The following is a 24,900-nucleotide window of genomic DNA, read 5'->3' as shown; positions in this document are numbered from 1 at the left end:
ATTCTGCGTCCATCATGCCGAATTCAGTTTTCTGATTGTTAACTTTGTCATCTAGTTCTGTCATCTGTTAACTTTGTCATGTCCTTGCTGACATTAGGGTGGAAATTAAGCTAAATTTACGCAATTACGATGGCTCAATCAAGCCAATCAGAAGTCTACATTTTTGTAAACACATAGCATTTTACGATGTGTAAAAATACAGGCTTTTGATTGGTCAAATTTGTCCATCGTGATTGTAAAAATTTAGCTGAATTCCGCACTAGAAAACCATGCATTTACGAAATATAGATAGTGTGCATACGATAGACTGATGAAGAAGCTAACAAAAAACTGACGGATTTTACACTGTACTGTTTTGTTAAAAAAAAATTTCATTAAAGAAGGAAATTTAAAATAAACTTTCTATTTGATTTGTGGGGCCCCTTCTGATATCGGAGCCCGGGGCAACTGCCCAGTATGCCCCTGCCATAGGCAGGCTCTGAACGATGATTTTTGACCCTCAAAATTTGGGAGGCAGTCTCAACCTGGGTCCCAAACTGTCCACCAACATCTGACCCAACAGTTCTTTCTCCCAAACTGTCAAAATGGAACAAGGGGTGGGGTCTAGCAGGTGTGGTAGTCTCAAGATTAGAAAAATAATCTTGTCCTTGAGCAAAAAGGGAAACAGATGAAGGGAAAGAGCTTGTGAAGGATAAAGTTGAGGATTTTTATCTATTTTGGAACACTAAAAAATGTGATATAAAACAACATCAATTGGAGAACCGTTTATTTATTTATTTAAAAAAAAATCACGTTCTTAAAAGAAACGAAATAATTAACGATATTTTACGCTAATTCACTCATAATTTTTATTTCTGGTGTTTATTTTCTTTTAATAAATATTTAAACTGCTTGTTAACTTTTTTTTTCTTTCACTTTTTTTCCTCTTACTTTTGATTCTCAAGTTGAAACGTAGCACAAGAAGTTTATATTACTTTGGTGATGTCGAAAATGATTTTGCCTAGATTAATTATAGGTTAAATATATATGAATACATTGATATTTAGCGTGAAAATACGCAGAGTTTTTATTTACTTAATTTTTACTCATTAAAATAAATACAAAAAAAACTTGCAGTTTCAAGAAACGAGCTCGAAAATCATTTATTAATTTATTACTTCAAAAATCGCATTTTTTTTTTTTTTTGCATACTTTAATAAATTATTGTTCTGTACAAAATTATATTTTAACATTGCTTAATAACACAATCAAATGTTGAAATGGTGCTTTGTGTTCCAAATAAAAATTTTAAATTTTATTTTGTTGAAAGTGATAATTTTTCAAAACTTTTATAATAATAAAAATTTTCGCAAAAGAACATGAAATTCAAAGATAGAACTCGAATGTTTATTATGATCTAATACTATTTAAATAATGCAAATCAGCAAATATTATTTTATACATTAGTCATTGATTTCTTAAGCACTGTAAAATCAAGGTAATTAAAAGGATTCGGAACATTTATTTTACGAAAATTGATTTTAAAAAACGTTTTCGAAAATTGACACAATTTACATTCCACATTTCGTTTAAGTTAAATATGGTACAGAAATTTTATTTATAAATGTTAATAAAACAAATAGTAATTTAAATTTCGATGTCTGCTGGTTTTATTAGCTATGAATAGTATTGCACATAATTAATCGTGTCACAAAATAAATAAACTTCTTTGTTTAAAGTTAAGAAATGCTAAAGTTGAATTAATTAAAATTTTAAGTAGAATTGCTTTCAAAAATGCTCTGCTTGAAAAAAAAGCCATATTATTAATGTACTAGTAAAATGGAATAATAACTTAAGGCATTAAAAGAAAAAAATAAATAATAGAAGATCTGAAATTTTCTACTTCGGCGAAAAAAATAATTTTCTCAATACTTTGAAAATATTGATATTTGATATATGCAGCTAAAAACAATACAGATTACTAACGAGGCTTTAATGCAAATTCAAAATAACTTGAGGAAATCTTGGAAAAATGTATTAAATTTATTACACAATAATTCAGTGAAAAGGATTAACACTTTATTTAGAATATTACCCCATTTTTGAACTGTTATGGAAAAATGAAAATTATTTGGGCAAAATTATAGTACAATCTCTCTAAAATAAAAATCGTAACGCTGTTTTGGGTGTTCAATTTAACCTGTTTAAAAATAATTAGACTAAAAATAAAGAGAAAAATAAAAATAAAATATAAAAATAAGACAAAAATTATAAGACTTGAAACTAAAAGTTGTGTGGACCCTGCGGGGTAAAAAATGCGGTAGCAATTTTTCGGGTTTACGACTACCAATGATCAACTGCGTAGACTTGTAATTGTGAACCCAATCCAGAAGACAAGGGAACTCCTGGATCAAGAATTAGGAGAAATTTTGCGTTCGTGGAAGATTTTTTGATAGAACTAAACAGCATTTTGCGTTACATAGAGAGGGAAACCGCGAAAACCACCCACGGTTAGCCGGACGGCGAGAGGCACCAAGTCCATGATCTGTCCACCCACTAAGGATATTTAACGTTAGCACTGTGGTCGGTGCGAGCCGGATGCGGCATTCGTATCAACCAGCAATTGCTGAGATTCAAACCCGGTTCACCTCATTGGAAGGCGGATGCTCTATCCCCTGAGCCACCACGGCTCAAAATATAAAATTTTATTTTTATTTTATAACTGTTTTTGAACAGCAGACCCAATTTTTGGGTTCACGACTACTAATGTTCAACTCGTAGCCTTGTAATTTTGAACCTATCCAGAAGACAAGGAAGCACCTGGATCAATACCCCCAGAGGTTTGATTTGTTATGGGAACTTGAAGGACTTTGTGATTCGACAGATTTAACGTGCATCAGTCACCATTTACTACACGGAGACTTCGGCCTGCAGGGATCGAACCCACGACCTCTTGGCCCAGTGCCCTACCACCCAGGCTATATATTTGAACGAAATGGGGAAATAGTTCCAGAAATAAAAGAAAATTCAGAAGGCCATAATTTTGATTTTTCATTTCTGGAAAGCTAATCGACCGCTTTTGTTCAAATTTTCGATTTTGTCAGTAAATCGTCAAGGATAAAATTCTCAGGTTGTCAATTTTAATTACTATATTTATTTGGCTCAATATTTTACAGTTTCTTTTTCTTTTGTTGAATATCTCACCTACTTAAAGAAATAATCGTAAATAATATAAAAAAATACATTTAAGTAAAAAATATAATTTTATTAAAAAGAGAACGGTCGGAAAATCGTATATTCGAATTTTACGGAGAACTACGTCTTTGCAATCCTCGTGAAGCATATATAGTGTTATTGACTATATTAATAGTTGGCTTTACTGTTGATTGAACAAGGGCGAACGATAACTACACATTCTAAGATAAATATTCATCGAAAATTGCTGATGGCGCTTGGTTCTTTAATGTAGGTGTGATTCATTATGATTTTTATGAAACCTGGCTCTTAGATCACAATAGAAATATACTATAACTAGACAAAACGATGCAAAACCTTTTGGATAAAATAGCCCAGATTAGTCATTAGATCACGTCCCATCCTTTTGCATGTCATTGCCGAACCACACATAGCACAAATGGAAAACTATAGAAATTGGAAGTTCTTCGTCATCTTCTATATTCACTAGACCTAGCTCCCACTTCTTTGTAAATTTGATCAACTTTTACATAAGAAAATAATTTTACTCTGCAAACGCTGTAAAACCGTCCTTACCACATATTCAATGATTCTCGTCTGCTAGTATTTTACCCAGTGGTCGGAAGTAGCGCGCTACAAGTATCGAAAATACGGTAGTCACTACTTTTTTCCGTAATTTGTAGTGCAGTGCGCTACTTTTTAAAAGAAGTAGTTTAGTGAGTAGCGCGACGCAAAAAAACACTAGTCTGTTGCGATTCCTGGCAAACTACTTTTAGCGTTAGTTAAATAAAGAAACAATGTTCGAACGGAAAAAATTTTTCGAATCTGGCGCGAATCCTACGTGGGCCCGTCAACATACGCAATTAGAATGCCTCTGTGGCCGAGCGTTAATACGATCTCCGTCTGATGCTTGGAAAAATCGGTTAAAAAAGGTCAAGTTATTCCTGAAAAATCTCATTTTAAATATCTGACTTTTTTTAAATTCGATTTCACAAGAACTATAAAGTACGTTTTTGTGTCTGATTTTCGTAACTTAAAATATCGTCCGCATTAATTAATTAGCATATTTTCAGTCATCCTCTCAAACCATTAAGAGTGAGTCCTAGAGCGTGAAGGTGAAGATCCGATCATTAGATCAAAAGTTATTCAGGGTGGTCCGTGTTTTGTTTTTCGCACTGTACTTTATTTCTTGGTGGATCTAAAAAAAGCATCGATTACTTAAATCACAATTGATAATTCCCAAGCATTTCTTAAATCACTGTCTTAGAGTTGGAAAGTTTAAATAAAACATTCGTAAAAAGTGCTTTAGAATAAAACACTATTTCATGTAAAGATGAATTAAAACTTCTTAATATCTCCTCATATTTAACGAAGCCAATTTTCTATTCAAAATTTTTCATTCGAATATTTGTGAAAATTAAGTTCTCCAGTTAAATTAGTCTTCTAAAAGCAGCGAAGTAGTGACTACATTTCGAATGTAGTTTAAAGTCGCTACATTTAAAAAAAGTAGTTGTGATTGTAGTTAGCTACAATTGTAATAAAGTAGTTGTAGTTGACTACAAAGAAAATGTAGTTTTACCGACCACTGATTTACCCCACTTGGTTGCATGGCATGCTGCAAAAGGTGTAGAGGAAATATGGGTGTATCGTTTGATGACTGAAATAGTTCCTAATACACATCAACTAACTTAGTCTTTTTATTCTACTAAATTCCCAATAGACGATCTAATATTTAAAATTCCATTTTTCGAATTATTTAAAGAATAAAATTAAATAAAATTTGTTAGTGCCTTTAAATTATGGAAAAACTGATGCAAATACAGACCTTATCTGTTTGAAATTAAATGAAAAATTAGTGTTGAAGATGAACAAAAGAAACGTTTCAATATGCATTTTTTATATCTGACACATTTTATTATTGTTTGGAGAGAAAAAATTCTGATACCTCGTGATAAATTAAGTACTTTTTGATACTTAAAGCGCTTTTAAAGACCTAATTCTTAACTCATTAGCATGACTTAAACATAAACGATCACCCGCTTTAAAACATCAAAATAATCTCAACAATAGTTTTTTTTTTCTCTTCTGAAAAAATAAGTAGTTGACGTTATAATGAATTTCCCGTAGAACTTCGAACGTTTTCATGGTGGCTTAATCCTATAAAAACTGGCGGCCAACCTCAATCTTTTCTAAGTCATGAATAATAAAACAGAAATTGCATTTTGAAGTGTGTCTTCTTTCCTCCTCTCTGCATCGGGAATTTGTCGAACGTAAGTTAAGGCTTAAAAAAGTGGTAGTTCTTTTTCTACCCTTGCCTAGGATGGCATGTTTTCTTCGGAAAATAAAAACCAATTTCACTCTGACTGTATATATATATATATATATATATATATATATATATATATTTATGCTTCAGTGTTTCCTTATTAAAAGAAATATCGCGTCAGACAAGTAGGTTACTGCGCCTTCAATAACTCTAAAAGTTGCTCCAAGAGCGTCAAGTATTTCGTACAACACACACGAAAGGAAAAAATAATTAATATCTTTGGAAACTTCCATTTCCCATCGCCATTACTTTGGATTTCTTCGACTTTGGTTCAATTTAGATTTGATAGATGGCTTTAGTTTTAAAAAAAACTAAATACGAACTTTTTTTTTTCAATTTTTGATATACTAAAGTGAAGTGTATCAATTTATAAATATTTAAATATTTGCTTTATTTAATGCTTTCACTTCAATGTTCCTTTTTTTTTAGCGATAAGTAAAATAATACGAATTCACTATTTTTTAAGGATTTGAGGAAAGGGTTTCTATTTCGAATACAAAAATTCGAAAAATGGATTATTGATGCCACCGAAATGTTATTTATTTTAAATAAATTATGTGTTTTTGCTGGAAAAGTAATATGGCTTAGTAAAAAACTTTTTTTACAGTTAGCGATGCAAATATAATAATTTATAATTCGAAGTACTGTGCTGTATTACAAATGATAAAAATATGATGAAGGAAGTTTCCTAAGCTTTGGTATAAAAAGTAACGACTCTCATCAAAATACACTAATTCTTTCGCGAAACCAGATTGTGATTTCGCAGAGGCAAATATATGTTCATAAAAAAATCGTATGTGGCAAATATTGTTTTTTCATAGAGAAAATGCTTTGTGCTGCTCTGCTTATGGTTTGGCAGGTGTAGATTGACATTTCATATTCTTACGGAAAAGCCCAATGCGCTGCTCTGCTTATGGTTTGGCAGGTGTAGATTGACATTTCATATTCTTACTGCTACGGTCCTATGTGCTGCTCTGCTACTGGTTTGGCAGGTGTAGATTGACATTTCATATTCTTACGGAAAAGCCCAATGCGCTGCTCTGCTTATGGTTTGGCAGGTGTAGATTGACATTTCATATTCTTACTGCTACGGTCCTATGTGCTGCTCTGCTACTGGTTTGGCAGGTGTAGATTGACATTTCATATTCTTACGGAAAAGCCCAATGCGCTGCTCTGCTTATGGTTTGGCAGGTGTAGATTGACATTTCATATTCTTACTGCTACGGTCCTATGTGCTGCTCTGCTACTGGTTTGGCAGGTGTAGATTGACATTTCATATTCTTACGGAAAAGCCCAATAAGCTGCTCTGCTTATGGTTTGGCAGGTGTAGATTGACATTTCATATTCTTACTGCTATGGTCCTATGTGCTGCTCTGCTACTGGTTTGGCAGGTGTAGATTGACATTTCATATTCTTACGGAAAAGCCCAATAAGCTGCTCTGCTTATGGTTTGGCAGGTGTAGATTGACATTTCATATTCTTACTGCTATGGTCCTATGTGCTGCTCTGCTATTGGTTTGGCAGGTGTAGATTGACATTTCATATTCTTACGGAAAAGCCCAATGCGCTGCTCTGCTTATGGCTTGGCAGGTGTAGATTGACATTTCATATTCTTACTGCTATGGTCCTATGTGCTGCTCTGCTACTGGTTTGGCAGGTGTAGATTGACATTTCATATTCTTACGGAAAAGCCCAATAAGCTGCTCTGCTTATGGTTTGGCAGGTGTAGATTGACATTTCATATTCTTACTGCTACGGTCCTATGTGCTGCTCTGCTACTGGTTTGGCAGGTGTAGATTGACATTTCATATTCTTAAGGAAAAGCCCAATGCGCTGCTCTGCTTATGGTTTGGCAGGTGTAGATTGACATTTCATATTCTTACTGCTACGGTCCTATGTGCTGCTCTGCTACTGGTTTGGCAGGTGTAGATTGACATTTCATATTCTTAAGGAAAAGCCCAATGCGCTGCTCTGCTTATGGTTTGGCAGGTGTAGATTGACATTTCATATTCTTACTGCTACGGTCCTATGTGCTGCTCTGCTACTGGTTTGGCAGGTGTAGATTGACATTTCATATTCTTACGGAAAAGCCCAATAAGCTGCTCTGCTTATGGTTTGGCAGGTGTAGATTGACATTTCATATTCTTACTGCTATGGTCCTATGTGCTGCTCTGCTACTGGTTTGGCAGGTGTAGATTGACATTTCATATTCTTACGGAAAAGCCCAATGCGCTGCTCTGCTTATGGTTTGGCAGGTGTAGATTGACATTTCATATTCTTACTGCTACGGTCCTATGTGCTGCTCTGCTACTGGTTTGGCAGGTGTAGATTGACATTTCATATTCTTACGGAAAAGCCCAATGCGCTGCTCTGCTTATGGTTTGGCAGGTGTAGATTGACATTTCATATTCTTACTGCTACGGTCCTATGTGCTGCTCTGCTACTGGTTTGGCAGGTGTAGATTGACATTTCATATTCTTACGGAAAAGCCCAATGCGCTGCTCTGCTTATGGTTTGGCAGGTGTAGATTGACATTTCATATTCTTACTGCTATGGTCCTATGTGCTGCTCTGCTACTGGTTTGGCAGGTGTAGATTGACATTTCATATTCTTACGGAAAAGCCCAATGCGCTGCTCTGCTTATGGTTTGGCAGGTGTAGATTGACATTTCATATTCTTACTGCTACGGTCCTATGTGCTGCTCTGCTACTGGTTTGGCAGGTGTAGATTGACATTTCATATTCTTACGGAAAAGCCCAATAAGCTGCTCTGCTTATGGTTTGGCAGGTGTAGATTGACATTTCATATTCTTACTGCTACGGTCCTATGTGCTGCTCTGCTACTGGTTTGGCAGGTGTAGATTGACATTTCATATACTTAAGGAAAAGCCCAATGCGCTGCTCTGCTTATGGTTTGGCAGGTGTAGATTGACATTTCATATTCTTACTGCTACGGTCCTATGTGCTGCTCTGCTACTGGTTTGGCAGGTGTAGATTGACATTTCATATTCTTACGGAAAAGCCCAATGCGCTGCTCTGCTTATGGTTTGGCAGGTGTAGATTGACATTTCATATTCTTACTGCTATGGTCCTATGTGCTGCTCTGCTACTGGTTTGGCAGGTGTAGATTGACATTTCATATTCTTACGGAAAAGCCCAATGCGCTGCTCTGCTTATGGTTTGGCAGGTGTAGATTGACATTTCATATTCTTACTGCTACGGTCCTATGTGCTGCTCTGCTACTGGTTTGGCAGGTGTAGATTGACATTTCATATTCTTACGGAAAAGCCCAATGCGCTGCTCTGCTTATGGTTTGGCAGGTGTAGATTGACATTTCATATTCTTACTGCTACGGTCCTATGTGCTGCTCTGCTACTGGTTTGGCAGGTGTAGATTGACATTTCATATTCTTACGGAAAAGCCCAATGCGCTGCTCTGCTTATGGTTTGGCAGGTGTAGATTGACATTTCATATTCTTACTGCTATGGTCCTATGTGCTGCTCTGCTACTGGTTTGGCAGGTGTAGATTGACATTTCATATTCTTACGGAAAAGCCCAATGCGCTGCTCTGCTTATGGTTTGGCAGGTGTAGATTGACATTTCATATTCTTACTGCTACGGTCCTATGTGCTGCTCTGCTACTGGTTTGGCAGGTGTAGATTGACATTTCATATTCTTACGGAAAAGCCCAATGCGCTGCTCTGCTTATGGTTCGGCAGGTGTAGGTTGACATTTCATATTCTTACTGCTACGGTCCTATGTGCTGCTCTGCTACTGGTTTGGCAGGTGTAGATTGACATTTCATATTCTTACGGAAAAGCCCAATGCGCTGCTCTGCTTATGGTTCGGCAGGTGTAGATTGACATTTCATATTCTTACTGCTACGGTCCTATGTGCTGCTCTGCTACTGGTTTGGCAGGTGTAGATTGACATTTCATATTCTTACGGAAAAGCCCAATGCGCTGCTGTGCTTATGGTTCGGCAGGTGTAGATTGACATTTCATATTCTTACTGCTATGGTCCTATGTGCTGCTCTGCTACTGGTTTGGCAGGTGTAGATTGACATTTCATATTCTTACGGAAAAGCCCAATGCGCTGCTCTGCTTATGGTTCGGCAGGTGTAGATTGACATTTCATATTCTTACTGCTATGGTCCTATGTGCTGCTCTGCTACTGGTTTGGCAGGTGTAGATTGACATTTCATATTCTTACGGAAAAGCCCAATGCGCTGCTCTGCTTATGGTTTGGCAGGTGTAGATTGACATTTCATATTCTTACTGCTATGGTCCTATGTGCTGCTCTGCTACTGGTTTGGCAGGTGTAGATTGACATTTCATATTCTTACGGAAAAGCCCAATGCGCTGCTCTGCTTATGGTTTGGCAGGTGTAGATTGACATTTCATATTCTTACTGCTACGGTCCTATGTGCTGCTCTGCTACTGGTTTGGCAGGTGTAGATTGACATTTCATATTCTTACGGAAAAGCCCAATGCGCTGCTGTGCTTATGGTTCGGCAGGTGTAGGTTGACATTTCATATTCTTACTGCTACGGTCCTATGTGCTGCTCTGCTACTGGTTTGGCAGGTGTAGATTGACATTTCATATTCTTACGGAAAAGCCCAATGCGCTGCTCTGCTTATGGTTTGGCAGGTGTAGATTGACATTTCATATTCTTACTGCTATGGTCCTATGTGCTGCTCTGCTACTGGTTTGGCAGGTGTAGATTGACATTTCATATTCTTACGGAAAAGCCCAATAAGCTGCTGTGCTTATGGTTCGGCAGGTGTAGGTTGACATTTCATATTCTTACTGCTACGGTCCTATGTGCTGCTCTGCTACTGGTTTGGCAGGTGTAGATTGACATTTCATATTCTTACGGAAAAGCCCAATGCGCTGCTGTGCTTATGGTTCGGCAGGTGTAGGTTGACATTTCATATTCTTACTGCTATGGTCCTATGTGCTGCTCTGCTACTGGTTTGGCAGGTGTAGATTGACATTTCATATTCTTACGGAAAAGCCCAATGCGCTGCTGTGCTTATGGTTCGGCAGGTGTAGATTGACATTTCATATTCTTACTGCTATGGTCCTATGTGCTGCTCTGCTACTGGTTTGGCAGGTGTAGATTGACATTTCATATTCTTACGGAAAAGCCCAATGCGCTGCTGTGCTTATGGTTCGGCAGGTGTAGGTTGACATTTCATATTCTTACTGCTACGGTCCTATGTGCTGCTCTGCTACTGGTTTGGCAGGTGTAGATTGACATTTCATATTCTTACGGAAAAGCCCAATGCGCTGCTCTGCTTATGGTTTGGCAGGTGTAGATTGACATTTCATATTCTTACTGCTATGGTCCTATGTGCTGCTCTGCTACTGGTTTGGCAGGTGTAGATTGACATTTCATATTCTTACGGAAAAGCCCAATGCGCTGCTGTGCTTATGGTTCGGCAGGTGTAGATTGACATTTCATATTCTTACTGCTACGGTCCTATGTGCTGCTCTGCTACTGGTTTGGCAGGTGTAGATTGACATTTCATATTCTTACGGAAAAGCCCAATGCGCTGCTCTGCTTATGGTTTGGCAGGTGTAGATTGACATTTCATATTCTTACTGCTATGGTCCTATGTGCTGCTCTGCTACTGGTTTGGCAGGTGTAGATTGACATTTCATATTCTTACGGAAAAGCCCAATAAGCTGCTCTGCTTATGGTTTGGCAGGTGTAGATTGACATTTCATATTCTTACTGCTATGGTCCTATGTGCTGCTCTGCTACTGGTTTGGCAGGTGTAGATTGACATTTCATATTCTTACGGAAAAGCCCAATAAGCTGCTCTGCTTATGGTTTGGCAGGTGTAGATTGACATTTCATATTCTTACTGCTATGGTCCTATGTGCTGCTCTGCTACTGGTTTGGCAGGTGTAGATTGACATTTCATATTCTTACGGAAAAGCCCAATAAGCTGCTCTGCTTATGGCTTGGCAGGTGTAGATTGACATTTCATATTCTTACTGCTATGGTCCTATGTGCTGCTCTGCTACTGGTTTGGCAGGTGTAGATTGACATTTCATATTCTTACGGAAAAGCCTAATGCGCTGCTCTGCCTATGGTTGTGCAGGTGTAGATTGACATTTCATATTCTTACGGAAAAGCCTAATGCGCTGCTCTGCTTATGGTTGTGCAGGTGTAGATTGACATTTCATATTCTTATGGAAAAGCCCCATGCGCTGCTCTGTTTATGGTTTGGCAGGTGTAGATTGACATTGCATGTTCTTACGGAAAAGTCCTATGTGCTGCTCTGCTTATGGTTTGGCAGGTGCAGATTGACATTGCATGTTCTTACGGAAAAATCCTATGTGCTGCTCTGCTTATGGTTTGGCAGGTGCAGATTGACATTTCATGTTCTTATGGAAAAATCCTATGTGCTGCTCTGCTTATGATTTGGCAGGTGTAGATTGACATTGCATGTTTTTACGGAAAATCAAACGAGCCGCTTGTGGTTTCAGAGGTAATTTCACACGTAACCTAGTAGCAATCAGGAGATGAGAAATAACATGTTGTTTAACGTAGGTTTTAAAGCGGAACACAGGTGATGTAGCTTTACTCCATTTGGAACAAATTTTTAGCTGCACATTTCGCAATCCGTTAGCTACAAAATGCTTACCATTGGTATTTTTAGTTGCAAATCAATAGGCTTAATTCATTGAAATAAAATTGATTGAGATAAGGTTCAGTTCAGATTTTTGACACGAGTTCAACGTTCAATAGTCAAAAGGACTGAACGGATCTACACTCACAAATGTGTTCTTTATTTTTCTAGTTTTAAAATTTTAAATGTCATACCCCTAGTTTGGTTCCATTTTCTTCTAAGCCGGCTGTTATAATTTTTTGGATCGGTTAACTTATTTTAAGCTGGGTTGACATATGGCTGGCAGCAGCACCTTTCTGTTTAATGATTGCATTTTTTTTCTATCTAGTGAAAGTAATGATGCGTCTAGGTCATAGGTTTCTGCCAGTCACGACAGCTGCAGTCGTTACGATTTGATGCTAATTAAAGCTAGCTATTAAAGCTAGCAACCATTCCTGGCTTTCGCTAAAGTTATATTTTCATCGTTGCTCGGCAGTTATGCAGCACAATAGTGTTTACTTCTGATAAAGTGGAGAAAAAATTGGAAACTGAAAAAAACTGGAAAAATTGCTGTAGATAAAACAAGTGTTATTTTTTTCAACTTTGCAATTTAATGGAAGTATAGTTAAATTCCCCCCAAAAGAACTTTTTAAAAGTAAAAAAATCCGCCAACCTCAAAAGCTATCATGCAAGAAAGTTGCAAAGTCAAACAAGTTGCTTTGTAAAGAAAAAAAAAGATACTTTTTTTTGTAACAAACAAAACATAATATGAAGCACAAAGATGATGCATTGGTGTCTAAGAATACCTACCTGGGATTTAAGTTTTAGGCACACAAATCAATAAAATAATTTATATTTCGCGTATCAACTTCTTAAAAATACATGCTAGGTTGATTTTTGTTTTTAATTTAAGTCTCTTTCCTATAACAACTTCACGGTTTGAATTTGGCACTCGAATTTAAACAATATTTGCATTCTAAATTTCAATTAATTTACGTATGTTTTTACGATTCATAGGTGTGCATGTAGGTTTCTTTAATTAAAGGTTACAGTTAAGAAGATAATTTAAGTTAAATTAGTGTCATTTTATAATTTTTATTTTTACAAACGAATTAAATACCTACTATTTACAAATACTTTATAAAACTTTTTACAAATCGACATTTGCTGCTTTTACAAGTATAAAAGTATTTTTAAATAGAAAATTTTTTAACGTTTAAATAAAGTTGCCGTAAAAAAATTGAGCTTAATGAAGGACCTCAAATACTTCTAGAATGTTTGTTATTGAATTTTTATGAAAGGTCTTTTGATTGCAGGAAACTTGTTTGCTTCGATAAGGGTCTTATTCGAATGGTATTTATTAAAAGTTTTCTTTTGTAGGGAATTTGAACCACCCTCAAACCGCAAAATTATTATATGAGTGAAACTTACATTTAAAACGAGGTATTTTTAAGCAGCTTATCTCCAGAAATAAATTATTAAGGGATTTGTTGGTCTAAAACTTAAATCCACAGTTGACATTCCTACGCATCATTTCTTTTTAATCCTTTTGCTTGTTATAAAAGAAATTTACTTTTTCCTTTACTTGTAAGAAATGAAATTTTTTTTGTATCATAATTTTTCAAGTTGGATCATTTTTTTTTACAGTTTCAAAGTTTTCGGGGGCAGAAATACAAGTTTTTTTTAAAGTTATCAATAAAGATGCATGCTATGATCCAACGCCCACTAAAAGTCACAATGGGTTACCTGCAAGTGACGTAGTGTAGATATCTCGATCCCGATTGGTTGTTAAAAAGTGGCATTTGTTTGCGTTAGCAATTGTTCTTTTCATTCTACAGTCGAACTCGTTTATAACAAACTCGGATCTACCGAGGGAAACGAGAATATTTGGTTGGATCAATGTTAAGTCTATGGAACAGAAGTCGCTTTTAACGAGCAAGACTCGGTTTTAGCGAGCAATAATTTTCTGTCTTGCAATCTTTTTTTCAAAATGATAAGAAATGCGCGAAATAAAAAAAAAAAAAAAAAAAAAAAAACGCAAACTGAAACTTCAAAGTAAGCTAACAAACTACTATTTTAAATATGTAGATTAATGAAAAAAAGGAACGTTTTGGTAAGAATCTTTTCCTTTATTTTTTTTTCCGTTTATTGCTTCTTTCCTTTAAGACTGTAGCGCAACTAGAAATTTTTTGCTGGTTGGGGGGGGGGGATAGTTGTCATTAAATTAAGAAAAGTATTTAATTAAATTAATTAAAGTAAGTATTAATTAAATTTTATGTAAACTCAATAATTTGACCTCCCAACCCAACCCCCCTCTTCTGGTTGCACGCCTGCGTTAAGGACCCGTTTATTGCGAGCACTCGGATTTAACGAGTACATGTTACGGTCCCTTTGTGCTCGTTATAAACGATTTCGACTGTATTTCCAATAAGCCAAACCCGTCTAATATCAATTCTCTTAAGTGACACATTCTATATTCTTTCACAAAGATTTCAATTCTTTCACTATATATTTATTTTTCAACACGTAGACAGACACGAAGAAGTGTAGAACATAAACAAACTAATTATGCATCGAAGTTGCCAGGCACATAAAACAAAAATCTATCACGGTTACAGTAAAATACGTAAACAAATAATAAATCTAAGTTAAGTAAAAGAGGTAGACGAGAAAGAAATATATTTAAACAAATTTGATGTGTGATACTGCGTTGTATTTAATTAACTTCACGTTAATTAACATTCTAACTAATATGGAGAAACTTAGCTCAACTTTAACACGCCATTTTGCTTATAAACGATCAAATGGGGCTCAGGGGATAGAGCGTTCGCCTTCCAATGAGGCGAACCGGGTTCGAATCCCAGTCGATACGAATTCCGCATCTGGCTTGCACCAACGACAGTGCTGACGTGAAATATCCTCAGTGGTAAACAGTTCATGGGTTAGAGTCCCCCTGTCGTCAGGCTAATCGTGGGAGGTTCTCGCGGTCTTCCTCTCCATGTAACGTAGATGCGGGTTAGTTCCATTAAAAAGTCCTCCACGAAGGCAAATTTCTCCCAATACTTGATCCAGGAGTTCCCTTTTCTTCTGGATTTCGTTCAAAGTTACAAGGTTACGGAATTGAACATTAGTAGTCGTAAACCCATTAAATTGGGTCGGCTATTCAACGACGGTTATAAAAGAAAGAAGAAAAAACGATCAACTGGCGCTGACGTCGTAGGTTACATGTGTGGGTATTCGTAACCTTCTTCTTCTTGATGTGCAAGTACCCAATCATAAAATTAAATGCAATTTGAATCATTAATTCATTCTGATTATGAGTGGCTTTGACAAATTTAATAAGTAAGGCCCGGATTTTGATGACATTTGCATTTTTTTGCATTTTTGGACATTTTTTGTCCCTTAGAGCATTTTTTTGAGATTTATAGGGCATTTTCTTTAAAATTTTGGGGCGTATTTTGCATTTTAAAGCATTTTTTAAATTTTTTCTTAATTTTTTCTAATTTTTTATTATTTTTTATAATTTTTTATTATTACACTGGCGTCCAAACAATGAAGAAAATCTCTAGGATATTAAAAGGTGAAGCAACATCTTTTCAAATTGAAGAAGAATTGTCAGTAAGTGTGACCGTCCTTTTCAAGTACGCACCAATAACATCAGTAGACGTTGAAAGAAGCTTCTCCTGGTATAAAAATTTGCTTTCAGACAAGAGACGCTCGTTTACATTAAAAAATATTTAAAAAAAATTTAATAATCCACTGTGATTCTGATATTTAGTAGTATTATGAGATGGAAGTTGTTATATTCATTTAAGTTTCTATACAAAATGAAAATGTTTTGTTGTCAATATATTTTCCTTTTTCTTGTTATTTTAGGATATAAAACATATTTTTCAAACTTTAATGAACGTAGAACAAGTATTACATTGCTTTATATTTTTTTGAAACGACTCATAATAATTTTAAAGAGTAAAACATTGTTTTAATTCAATATTTTTACTTCTATTTAAGTCATGTCATAAGGCATTTTTAGAGCAATTTTCGCATTTTAAGGACATTTTTTGCACTTTTAAGGGCATTTTTTGCAGTTTGTAAGGGCATTTTTTGCACTTTTTAAGGGCATTAATTGAGATTTTTTAGGTCATCAAAATCCGGACTCTATTAATAAGCTTTTCTGCCACGATGTACGCGTTTTCGAACTCACTTATTTTTATAAATCAATTTTGTGGACCAATGTTTTTTATACTTTTCGATTACTATAAAGTATTAAAAAACATTTCTTTTGACTTTTGAGCAGGATTCTGAATAAAAAAGTTCAAAAGGGAGAATAAATCTAATTTGAAATAAAGTCAGAAATGCCAGTTAATTGCTTTTTTCGGATTATTTTAGAATCTAAATTAAAGGAATTGTATATGTATTTCAGATGCCTTTCTAAATTAGGAAGAAAAAAAAAACGTTTTATAAATTAAACTTACAAAAAGAGAAGTTACTACACAGAAGTTATTACTTCAGTTATAAAGTTTCTAATTAAATGGCAATTAATAACTTCAATTTTGTTTTATTAATTTTTATAATAAGTGGCTATAGACTTCAAACGAAACTCCTTTTTTCAAATAGAGATCCGTAAGATAGTAAACTTTGCAGTTCAAATTACAACAACGTGTAATGCTAATCTAACGAATATTTTTGCTTTGGAATGTTCCGCGCGAAATCAGAAAGAGATTTGGGTTATAAAGTAAAGATTCATGTCTCACATGTGAATTGGTATAAAAATGCAAATTTGTATTATAAAAATAGAAACAAATATATTCTGTTTTAAATATACGCTAAGGGACTACTCAACAAACATCACGATTGCTAAAAAAATTAATTTGTTTCGCAACAGGAATAAATTGTTTTATAAATTTTTTTTTAAATGTATTTAATTGAAAGATTACGGTATCATAAATTTAGTTCCCGATTCAATTGGGACAAAATTTAAACATAATCATTTCAGTCTGTTAACATTTCAAATTTATTTCAAAATTAGTGGAATTATTCGTCAATTTAATGGGTAACTTTTGCTTACAAAAAGTATAATCTTTTTTTTTCATTCGCCTGCAAATTGACTCTTGTCTTCTTTTTTATTTCTTTTTTTTTCTTAATTCCTACTATTAATTCACACTCTCACACTATTAATTCACACTATCTTGTTCAAATTTTCAATCGTTAATAAAATACTTTTTACTCAACCACTCAACATCAAAAACATTTTTTTAAGCTTGTTGTGGATGACATTTGATGTGAATACAATTTTTTCAAATACTAATTCATTCATTAAATTTAATTAATTAATTTCAGTTTTATATGGGAGAAAATTGTTTAATTATTTAATAAAAAGTAACTAAAATAAAAATTTTCTTTATTGACTTAAGTAGGAATTGATTCTAAAAAAATTATTTTTATATTATTTGTTTTTCATTCGCCTGCAAATGGACTCTTGTTTTCTTATTTTTTTTCTTTCTTTTTATTATTAACTATTATGCCCTTTAACTTGGCAAAATAGTTTGACACATGTGGATGTCAATGAAAAGGTGTTATATTAAATTCAGTTAGTGTTGAAAAAGGTTTAAATTGATGCAGAATTTAAACGGGTTATTAGCTGTTCATAGAGAACAAAAGTAATTTGTGCTTCGTAGTGTACAAAATCACTACAAGTTATATATAGGTAGACGAAAAGCCGTAAATAAATCGCCAAACAATTTTATTTAAGAACCGTCGTTGAACAGTTGACCCAATTTTTTGAGTTTACGACTACTAATATTCAATACCGTAGCCTTGTAATTTTGAACCGAATCCAGAAGACAAGAACTCCTGGATCAAGTATTGGGAGACATTTTGTCTTTGTGGAGGACTTTTTGATGGAACTAATCAGCATTTGCGCTGCATGGAGAGGAATATCACGACAACCTCCCACGGTTAACCTGGCGGCAACGGAACTCCAACCCATGATTCGTCTAGCACTGAGGATATTTTAAGTCAGCACTGTGGTTGATTGCAAGCCGGATGCGGAATTCGTATCGCCCATCCATCGCTGGGGATTCGAACCCGGTTCACCTTATTGAAAAGCGAACGCTCTATCCCCTGAGCTATCACGGCTCATCACCAAACTATTTTATTTTATAGCCGTCACTGAACAGCTGGCCCTATTTCGGGGTTACGACTACTAATGTTCAACTCTGCAGCCTTGTCATTTTGAACCCAATCCAGAAGACAAGGAAACTCCTGGATCAGAACCCCCAGAGGTATGATTTGTTAAGGGAACATGGATGAATTTGCGACTCGACAGATTTAACATGTATCAGTCACCATTTATTACACGGGAGTCTTCGGTAGGTGGGGATTGAAACCACGAACTCTTGGGCATGGGCCCAGTGCCCTGCCAACCAGGCCACCCCGGCCCGCACCGCCAAACTATTATGGACACTCCAGCGATGCGATGGCGGAAATCGATGATTAATTACAGGTATTATGATACTAGATACTTTATATAGGTACTGTAGTATTAGGCTTTTGCAGCCCATGGTTAAGTAATAGTACCGAAATAGTATTTATAGCTCCACAGGATTTGTTTTTTCTTCTTCTTTTCTTGTAAATTTCATTTTAAAAAGAATGTTAACATGCATACAAAGATAGAGTAAAATACAGAAATATCCAATGAAAGAATTGCGAAAGCAGCACCGGGGTTTGGGGGAAGGAGCCCTTATTTATTAAAAAAAAAACGCTTAAAAAATAATCGAATCGAAAATCGATGAAGTCGGATTGGCAAAAGAATTGAAAACTAATATTAATCCAGTGAGCAAACACTAAAATGTACATGCTTACAAAATTTTAAATAATAATTCTTTTCTCGCTTGGACAACAAAACCCCTATAACAACTGAACTATAAGATTAAACAAAAATAATAGGTCAAAAGCTTACAATTTATTCAACAAAAAAATAGTTTTATATTTTTTCTTTAATTTTGTTTAATAATTAACGCTAGTATAATAACAATTCACAGCTATAATTTTAGTTTCAATGATGCTTCCTAATTAACGCAGGAAAAAAATTAGTTTTGTTAACAAAGATCGGTAACGAATACTTTTTTTATCATCGTGCAATATCTTTTCGTTGCTTTTTTTACGACTTTATTTTCGAGTATAGGATTTAAAACTGTTCTATCATCAAACACTAATATTTATAAAATGGGAAAGTTCTACGAATTATTTGAATAAAATGCCATTTCAAACTTCTGCCGTGCAAATAGAAAAATCAATGTAAGCGACAAAAAATTCGCAATTGAAATTTTTATATATTTGTGCAAGATAAGCTACTTCTTGCAACCAAAAAAAATGTGTCATCAATTTTCTGAAATTCCATTCCTGTTTTGTAGCAAATATTAGCAATAGAAAGAGCCACTTTTCTCGAAATCTATCTTCAAGCTCTTAAACTTTTTTTTCGATTGCACGGCAGAGCAGAAAGGAATTTGATCAAAATCACCAACTTTTTTAGGGAAATCACCCCTTCCCAAACAGATTTGTTATTTTAACATCTTGCGTGATCTAGCTTAGTGATTTGATCAGATACCCGTTTTTATCATCTCGTTACGACACACACACACCTATCATATATATATATATATATATATATATATATATATATATATATATATATATACATATATATATATATATATATACATATATATATATACATATATATATATACATATATATACATATATATACATATATATATACATACATATATACATACATATATACATATATATATATATATATATATATATATATACATATATATATACATATACATATATACATATACATATATACATATACATATACACATATACATATACATATACACATATATACATATACATATACACATATATACATATACATATATACATATACATATATACATATACATATATACATATACATATATACATATACATATACATATATACATATACATATATACATATACATATACATATACATATATATATATATATATATATATATATATATATATATATATATATATATATATATATATATATATATATATATATAAATACAAGAAAACACGAAGAAAGTTAAGAAAAACAACTGAACAACAGAAGAACAGCAAAACAAAAACTGTTTTGCGGATATAATCGTGTGGGCTGATGAAAAGATTATATCTTTTTTTACCGGTTTTTTAAATAAAATTTCATTTTTTTTTTTTTTTATAAACTGTTGTTTGTTATTTCTTTACTTATTATTCCCCCCCCCCTTTTTTTCTATAATTTTTCTTTGTTTTATTCTTCATTTTGACTACTCTGTATAATCTGCATAGTGCTAAAAATATTTATTTTTCTTATAACTGCGTATGTTTATAACTATTTAGGTTGAATAACTAGTCACTTTAAAAAATAACTAGTTAAAGTGTAGAAGTAATAAGCAAAATTTCGGCGAAATCGGTTAAAAATTTTCCGAGTCACAAAATTTCAAAAAAAAGCTGTGTTTTTAAAATTCCATTTCTCAAGAACAATTCGACGAATTTCGTTCAAATTTCGTAATTTTTTTTATTTAAAATTACCTAGCTTAAAGTGATATATAATGATGTAAAGATCTGCATACCTTAAAAAATAATAAAAATAACTATTAAAATTATTTTTGGATAACTAAATTTATAATTTTCGTCCAAAAAAATGTGTTTTTTTTTTCTTCAGAAAAAACACGTTTTGGTGCCTGTTTCTATAGCTTAACCGTAAACACCAATTAATTAGCATATTTAAAGTTACGATCGGCACTCCTGGAAATCCAATCATTAGAGGAAAGCTTATCCTGGGTGATTTTTAACTTTGCTCGCTGAACACTTTTACAACCTACCGTTCGTTAATGTATAGAATAACTAATTAGAGAGAGTAGAATTTTTTTAAATTCTTTCTCTCTAATCCTGGAATCCGCAGTTTAATCAAGATGTTATTTACTATAATTAATTATTCACTTTAATGCAAACAACATATTCAGGGTAAGAAATTTTCAAAATAATCAGGTGAAAATTGTTGTAGATATGTCTGCAAAGTTTCAAAAACTGTTTCAAGATAATTTGAAAGATTGGAAGTTTTTTTTTAATCTTCCATACATAAAAAATCACCTTCCATAGAAAATCACCGTATCGCTTCTTCGATTTTTACATTTAGAACAACGTTCTTGTGCGTTTTGTCAAATTGCGTAAAAACTAAAAAGCTTTTTCTTCCTTTACTTTGTAAGCAATAAAAAAATTAAATAAAAAAAGTCGTATATTTAACATTTGATTCCTCAATAATTATTCGATCGATTTCGCTCAAACAATGTACTTTACCATTTAAAACAACATTCTTTGAAGGAAGTAAAAAGTTTGAATACCTAACAATTCAAGATTTTTTTTCTAATATTAAACAAAATAATAAAAAAAGTATTGATATTTACTTAAAAGAATTTTATTTTGTGTGGAATTATCTTTTTAAACGAATTTTTATTTGTATGAAGAAAAAAAAAATTTCTCATTCGCTTCATTAGTTTTCGAGATGTTGCGAAATAAGCAAAAAGTGAAATTAAGAAACAGGAGTCCAAAATTTTGACTTCTTTCCTGACCAAACAATTGGAATCTTATTTTCTAGAATGCAGCAACCCATATTTTGAGGGTCAGAAATTCGAATCCGTCGAAAAAAATGCTTGTTTTTTCAGAGAAAGTACGTTTTTGTGTCTGACTTCGTAACTTATGTCTGCACTAATTAATTAGCATATATAGGGTTAGGTCATCAAACCATTCGGAATGGATTCTTGTACATGAAAATCCGATCATTTAATCAAAAGTTATTCATGCTGTTTACTTTTATATTTTGAGCACTTAATTTTATAAATAATTTTAAATATTTTTCTTACACCATCGGTGAATGAAACCAGTTGATTAAAGCAGTAACATTCCAACACCTCGTGATTTTGAAATCCAAGAAATTTCAAGTGTGGTGGATGACTAAATGAACTATTCCGCTGCTGGAGAAGAAAACCACGAAAACCTGGTGAAAGTTGCAAGGCTGTCTGGCTCATTATAATGTGCTGCATTGAATGTAAATGCAGGAAGCTGTTATGCTGCGTGGAGCAAAAATGATATCAATCACTCAAGGTAACCAAATGGTGTTTTAAACTAAGTCTGATCCAAAATCAAAAAGAAAGAAACTAAAAAAATAAAAAATGAAGTAGTGGAATTTTCGGGTTTTCTTTGAAAGAGGAACACTGGAGATAATTTAGGACAGCGTTTTAGTCGAAAAATAAATCAACTATCCGTTACTGAAATTCGAGCCTGGGGCCCTTTGATTTGTTGATTTCAATTTGAATTTTTTTTTACTGTATGCATTTAATTATTGGGGCGAAAAATACTTTCACGTACAAAAATGCATATTTAAAAATGAAATAATCTAATGCATAGAAAAATATGTTTCAATACTGCTCTTTAAGCAATAGACTTTTTTTTTCTGTTTGCCAATATGATTTTTATTTTGTTTAATTGAGCATGCCATTTTTTTGGCGTTTAATAAACCTAAAAAGCGTTTTAGTTGTTTCAAAACTTTCCTCTTCATTATTAAAGTAGTTGAAACCAGAATTTATCCTTCATTACTTGTAAAGAAACATGCAAAGAAGATCTTTAAAATTCGCATTTTCATTACTGTTATTATAAACTAAATAAAATGTAGTAACTACTACAGATAATGCACTAATATTGTTTTAATTATTATAAAAAAAACATTTAAATATTAAATAAATTTTAAAAAAAAACTAAATAAAATTTAGTTTCTTAATTAATGATTTCGAAAAGAATTTTCTGTTATTTACCAAAATGATTTTTATTTAATTGAGAATGCTATTTTTTTGCTTTTAATAAACCTAAAAAAGCGTTTTAGTTATTTCAGAACTTGCCCCATCCTTATTAAAGTAGTTAAAACCAGAATTTATCCTTCTTTACTTGTAAAGAAACATGTAAATAAGACATTTAAAATTTGCATTTCCGATACAGTTATTAGAAACTAAATAAAGAAAAGTAACTACCACACTTATATTGTCTTAATTATTAATAAAAAACATTTAAATATTAAATAGATTTCATTTTTTAAACTAAGAAACTACATAAAACGTAGTTTTTTAATTAATGATAACGAAAAGAATTTTCTGTTATTTACAAACATGATTTTTATTTTTTTAACTAAGCATGTTATTTTTTAGGGTTTAACAAACCTAAAAAAACTGTTTTAGTTACTTCAGAACTTGCCCATCTTTATTAAAATATTTAAAACCAGAATTTATTCTTCTTTACTTGTTAAAATTTGCATTTCCATTTCAGTTATTAGGAACTAGTTAAAAAGTAGTAACTACCACAGAGAATGCACTAATATTGTTTTAATTATTAATTTAAAGAAAACATTTAAATATTAAATAAATATATTTAGTTATGCCTGCTAATTTTGATGCATATTACGAAAATACAGAATTTCTGCAAATAAATTAAATAGCTTTCATACACAGAGCAAATTTCCAACAACAATAAATAAAACAATACAAAATAAAATTCTCAGTGTTTAAAATTGCAATAAATATCCCGCCTGATATATAACAGGCTTATTATTCATAATGAAACCCGATTAGCATTTTTTTAAAACAATTATCAATCAAATTAAAATAATCATTGCATGAGAAAAAAATAAAAACAGTTTCAGAAGTTGAATGTATAATAATTAAAAAAAATTCTAAATTAACGTGACTTACTTTTATAGAGTAATAAAGATGATCTTTTAAAAGTGCAGAACTTAGCAAGAGTGAAACTAGAAGCTAAATGATATTGTCGGATGAAGAGCGCGAATCAAAAGGAGTGATGCGCAAACTCTTGAGAAGTCGCGCCAACTTCATCGCCAATGTTCCGATCTTTGCAAGTCTGCTTCGGCAACAAGTTGGTTCGTCCAACGAATTCTTCGAACGTTTCCTTGATTCATTTAAGGGATGAGAGTTTTATTGGATCCATTTTTTTTTTCTAAATTTAATAAAACGACGGAACAACAAGAAAGGAACAATTTGATTCAATTGGCGTCGTCAGGATCCATTTTAATCTGCCATTCTGATCCGTGAAGATTGAGTTAAATTTCGTTTGCCTGATAAATGTTTAGAACATTTTTTTTTCTCCGTTTGTCTCTTCCAAAAGTTTACCGCATTTTTGAGAAGGGTAAAAATGTTTGCTTTAAAGTGGGTAGTTCGATTTAATCCAATAAACGCTTGTTGAAATTAAATATTAGACTAGACCAGCAGTGTTCAACCTTTTGGAAAAAGTGCCATTTTCGGAAGGAAAAAAACTTGATAAGTGCCACTTCAGAATTTTTCCAGAACATTAAATTTTATAAAGTAAAAAAAAATTATTTATTAACAGATTTTATAGAAATGGGAAATTTTTATTCCGTACAATCTAAATAGGAAGTCTTTAAAGAAAATAATAAAATTGTTAAAAATGAATTAAAACCACAAGCCTTAGTTTCATTAATTTTAAACATTTTTAAATGCTCAGTCAATTAGGTCATACCTTAAATGAAGACTAATTACTTGAGACGTTTAATCCAAAATCATTTTTAAATACTCTGTTCATGATAAAAATAAAGCCGACCGGCCTGTGTAGGAGTTAGGGAACTGCCCTTGCATCAGAAAGGTTCTGGGTTCG

At 33.1% G+C, this 24,900-nt stretch overlaps 2 protein-coding genes across 2 annotated transcripts in view; both read right to left on the bottom strand.

Moving 5' to 3' along the window:
• The window catches only part of LOC107446785 (FMRFamide receptor), a 194,124-nt gene extending 170,123 nt beyond the window's left edge, over positions 1 to 24,001 (bottom strand). The window contains exon 1 of the mRNA XM_071178052.2: positions 23,964 to 24,001. The gene's annotated coding sequence lies outside the window, so the exon portion shown is untranslated. The remainder of the gene's footprint in view (positions 1 to 23,963) is intronic.
• Positions 1 to 24,002, bottom strand: part of LOC147815986 (GTP-binding protein Di-Ras2-like) — a 226,428-nt gene extending 202,426 nt beyond the window's left edge. The window contains exon 1 of the mRNA XM_087157960.1: positions 23,964 to 24,002. The gene's annotated coding sequence lies outside the window, so the exon portion shown is untranslated. The remainder of the gene's footprint in view (positions 1 to 23,963) is intronic.
• Positions 24,003 to 24,900: the final 898 nt, after the last annotated feature.

Source organism: Parasteatoda tepidariorum, chromosome 2 (assembly GCF_982258835.1).
Source record: "Parasteatoda tepidariorum strain Cologne lab strain chromosome 2, Ptep-v5.0, whole genome shotgun sequence".
NCBI classification, from domain to species: Eukaryota; Metazoa; Arthropoda; class Arachnida; order Araneae; family Theridiidae; genus Parasteatoda; species Parasteatoda tepidariorum.
This window is presented reverse-complemented; position numbering and strand designations above follow the sequence as displayed.